General features: G+C 47.1%; 1 pseudogene; it reads right to left on the minus strand.

Moving 5' to 3' along the window:
- Positions 1–335: 335 nt before the first annotated feature.
- LOC121482673 lies at positions 336–726 on the minus strand (annotated as a pseudogene).
- Positions 727–4789: the final 4063 nt, after the last annotated feature.

The raw sequence follows: 4789 nt of genomic DNA on the forward strand, positions 1-4789 counted from the left end.
TTGGGGTTTTTTTTAGGACTTTATTTATTATTCACAAGAGACACACAGAGAGAGAGGCAGCGACACAGGCAGAGGGAGAAGCAGGCTCCATGCAGGGAGCCCAATGTGGGACTTGATCCCAGGACTCCGGGATCACACCCTGAGCCAAAGGCAGACTCTGAACCGCTGAGCCACTCAGGCGTCCCAAGATAATAATTTTATATCATATAAATATATAGAGAGAAATAATGGAAGGAAATATTCCCAAACATTAGCATCAACGTGGTATGTTGCTGGATGGTGGTATTGTAGCAAATTTTAGATTTTTTTTTTTTTGAGGAACAAAAGCCAACTTTTTAATTTATTCGTTTCTTGCATTGGAAGTATTCCTCAATGACATCCTTGGCCTGAGACTCTTTGCCATAGTCCTTAACTATAACACAGCTGCGAGCAACCACTTTGCAGGGGGTTCTCGCTCTGTGTCAGGTTTACAGAGGCCTACTCTCTCCCCTCATTTCTTGTTGTCATCAACCTTAATTAGGTTGATTTGGTGTTCAGCACAAAGGGCCTCCACCAACTTGACATACACAGGCTCGTCACAGTTGGATGCAAGCACACAAAGGTGGGCTTGGCCTTGTCTAAGGCTCTGGCAGCTTCGCAAATTCCTGGTGCTAGGCCATCATGGATGAGGGCGGTCTTCAGCACCTCTTGTAAAGCAGTATTAATGTCCATTACACCTGTAGCAGCAGTGCCGTGGTAAGGGGTGGAGCTCAATCTTGAATACACTGGAGCCTCTGATTTCTAAACTGCTTTCCTGTGTTTTTCAAAAATTCCCATAACAAGGACGATTTTCTTTGATATTTGGAAAAATAGTTAAGAAAACAGTAAGGTGTTCTTTTTTTTCAGATTTTCAACACATTTCATTTTATCAATAAAAAGATTAATAATAAAAATAAATTTACTGACTACTGTGTCTTGAATTTTGAGCAGAAATTTAAAGTATTTTCTATATCAACCTTAGGATATAACCCTTGTATTTGTGTGATTTCTTTCTAGTCTTTTATAGTTGTCTATTGTCTTGATACCCAGAATATGATAAAACTTTTACATTCATTATCTAATTTCATGTACACAAGAATGTTAATATGCCATATCATGGCTATCTTGAAAATATATTCTGAATTCAGTCATTTCTCTACACCTCCTGTCATGACCCTAAGTCCAAGCAGCTGTAACCTCTCACCTAGACCACCTTCATAACCCTGTACGGGTCTCCTGCTAAAACCAGCTCTACTCCCTTGAGTCCTAATCTCTTCAGTGCCTAAAGGCACTTTCCTTATTTTTTAAAAAAGATTTTATTTTTTTATTCGAGAGAGAGAGAGAAAGAGAGAGGCACAGGCAGAGGGAGAAGCAGGCTCCATGCAGGGACCCCAATGTGGGACTCGATTCTGGAACCCCAGGATCACGACCTGAGCCGAAGGCAGATGCTCAACTGCTGAGCCACCCAGGCATCCCTTCATTTTTTTTCTTTTAAATTGCATCAGACCAAAATTCTGCTCAAAATATTTTTTTTTCACAGTAAGAGTCGTTTATTTAAAATGTGGTTTATTAAGGACCATCTAGGGGATCCATCACCTAGCCTATTTTTTTAAATTTATTTATTTATGATAGTCACAGAGAGAGAGAGAGAGAGAGAGAGAGAGACACACAGGCAGAGGGAGAAGCAGGCTCCATGCACCGGGAGCCTGATGTGGGATTGGATCCCGGGTCTCCAGGATCGCGCCCTGGGCCAAAGGCAGGCGCTAAACCGCTGCGCCACCCAGGGATCCCACCTAGCCTATTTTTATTTACCTAGCATCTTTTTATTTACCTGTTATATTTTTATTTAGCATTTAAAATGTGCCTGGCTGGAACTAGGCACGGGGGGTTGGGAGATTCATAGGGAAGTGTGTAACTGTCTCATTGAGTGCCTGTTATTTATACAGTACATTTTTATTTATTTATTTGTAAGATTTTATTTATTTATTTGAGAGAGCATGAGCAGGGGTGGGTGGGGAGGGCAGAAGAAGAGAAGCAGACTCCCCACTGAGCAGGGAGCCTGGCTCCATCCCAGGACCCTGAGATCATGACCTGAGTCTAAGGAAAGAGGCTCAACTGACTGAGCCAGCCAGGTGCCCCTAACCAGGTACATTTTTGATATTTACTCATTTCATCTTCCAACAATCCTGGAAGGTAGGTTTTCACTACTACTAGTAATACAGGTGACCTCACAGGCTTCTAGAGACTGTGTGCCATGGCTCAAAGACCATACAGTAAGTTAGTGGAAATTCTGGGCCTGGAAGGCAGGTCCGCCTACTTCAAAGCTTGTGCTCATTATATACCATTTTTCTACCATAATATATACACTCATACAGTAGGATTCCTGGCCTTTTAACCCTTACAGTCTAGTTGATGATAAACCCATATTGCAATACCCAGCAGTAGCTAGTTACGGACACTCATCACTGAAGTCCTTTGTGGATCCCAGCTGGAAATTCCACCTCCTGAGTGTTTCGGAAGGTTGCTGTGGGCTGCAGTGAATTTGGCTTTGATTGACCCCAGCCTGGCCTGGGAAGCCTTTATGCTTTGCCTATGGCCAAGTTTTTCTGCTTTGCCCAAGTCCGGAACCACCATCACAGTCCCAGCTCATCAGATTGCAAATGTAGGTTTTATTCCAGTCTGTCTTTAACAATCAAGGTGGGGTTTCTCCAACTTGAATGCACATACCAATCACCTGGGGATCTTATTAAAATGCAGATACTGATTGAGTAGGTGTGGGGGTGGGGGCTGGGAGTCTGCATTTTTTCTTTTTTTTTTTTAATAGCAAGACTTTAAAATTTTTTAAATTTATTTTTAAAGTAAGCTGGACTCCCAATGTGGGGCTTGAACTCAAGACTCCTAGATCAAGAGCCAGTTAGGTGCTCCTGGGAGTCTGCATTTCTAGTAAGTTCCCAGGTGATGCTGATAATTCTAGTGTGAAAGTTGGGTAGCTGATTCTAAATGGAATTACATGATCTAACCCAGACCCCGACCTCAGTCCTGTCCTGAGCCCCAGGGAGAGCGCTGAGCTGCTCTTCACCACCGGAGGGCTAGAGGAAGAGCCCCCAGCCCTGAACTGCAGAGGGAGGGGCTTCCCTTCTCTGAGCCTTCTCCCAGTCGAAGGGCAAGTGGTTGTCCAGGTTCCAGCTGGGGCTGAAAAGGCAGCCCTGTCCTAGGGTCCCAGGAAAGATGCCCGGGCTCACTGTGAGCTCCCTGTAGGGCCAGACCTACTCTGCCAGTCCCTCTTCCGCCTGTGGCCACTGCCACCAGGCCACAGACAAGGGCAAGGAGGCCCACTCCTCCCTGTTGCATCTTGGGGAAGCACTTCCTGTCCCTCAGGCTGGTCGGGCTCTGTGCCAGGTGCCCAGCTGGGCCCCTGGCCTTTCTCTTGACATCTTCAGCTACCTGCCTGGGTGGTCGTGTCCTGGACCTGCCTGACAGCAGGGGCCTGGCCCTGGTGAGTCTCTGAAGCCCTTTATAGCGCTGTGAGTCAGACCTCCGGAGGGACCCATGGCCCTGGGCCAGGGGCAGGCAGCCTTGCTGGGACCAAAGAGGGAGACCAAGGCTGCGTGGATATTAGCCCAGGAGGCGGTTCTGCAAGATGGTGCAGCCAGAACAGAGGGCACCATCTACCTTGCTCCGCCTTCTGCATAATGGATCATAATAATCATACTTGGAATGTATGTGAGGCCTGCTTTCCAGAAACTCGGAGCCTGATAGAGCATTGAGTACTCCTTTTGCTAGTCTGACAATCATCCATAATTTGTTTCTGTGCGAAATGGTTTCCAGTTCCCAAACTGCCCGACTGCATGCTGGGAACTGGCTGCAGAGACAGGAAGAGAAGCAGTGAGAGGTAGAACCCACTAAGAGCCAGAGGAACTGTTCAGAGAATGTGTTAATAGGAGTTCAGAGGAGGGAGGGAGATCCCGGACCCGGACATTGGGAGACCTCCTGGGGCAGGGGAGTGAGAACTGTGCCTCTCAGGACAAATAGGACTTTGGTAGGGGGCAGTAAAGGGGTGCCTCCTCCTGAGGCTAGAACAGTTCTCACTGCACAGGCCTGGAGAAATGGTTAAGGCACTCATTCTGGCTGGAGTCAAGGGATGTTGGTCCAGGTGGGATAACCAATGGAGCTAATGTAGGGGGGTAGGAGGGGTTAGGGAGGAGGAGAAGAGGCACAATTTATCATCGGTGCTGTGGGCCAGGCTCATTACCTCCACAACCTCTATTCCTCAGAGGAGCCTCTATTGCTTAGATGAGGAGATAGCTTCACAGAGGTTAAGTGAGGCTCTTATGAGCCACCCCCTCCCCACCGTTGCTAAGTGCTAGAATCAGGATTTTTTAAAAAAATATTTATTTATTTGACAGGGAGAGAGAGAGGGAGGACAAGCAGGTGGAGCAGCAGGCAGAGGGAGAGGGAGAAGCAGACTCCCTCCTGAGCAGGGAGCCCGATGAGGGCCTCGATCCCAGGACTCCAGGATCATGACCTGAGCCGAAGGCAAATGCTTCATTGACTGAACCACCCAGGCACCCCTAGAATCAGGATTTGAATCCAGGTCTGTGTGGGTGTTTCCTTGACATTGTGTCTTCTTACTCCTGCACGTGTCCCTGACTCCTATGTGGGACCTAAAAATGCCCATGGAAGTCTGTGTTTCTGAAAATAGTCCAAAGGCCACCTGGCCCAGATCCTTGAAAAGTCAGAGGCCGTGGTGACTCTCAGAGTTTCTTAGGGC

This window comes from Vulpes lagopus, chromosome X (assembly GCF_018345385.1).
Source record: "Vulpes lagopus strain Blue_001 chromosome X, ASM1834538v1, whole genome shotgun sequence".
Taxonomy (NCBI): domain Eukaryota; kingdom Metazoa; phylum Chordata; class Mammalia; order Carnivora; family Canidae; genus Vulpes; species Vulpes lagopus.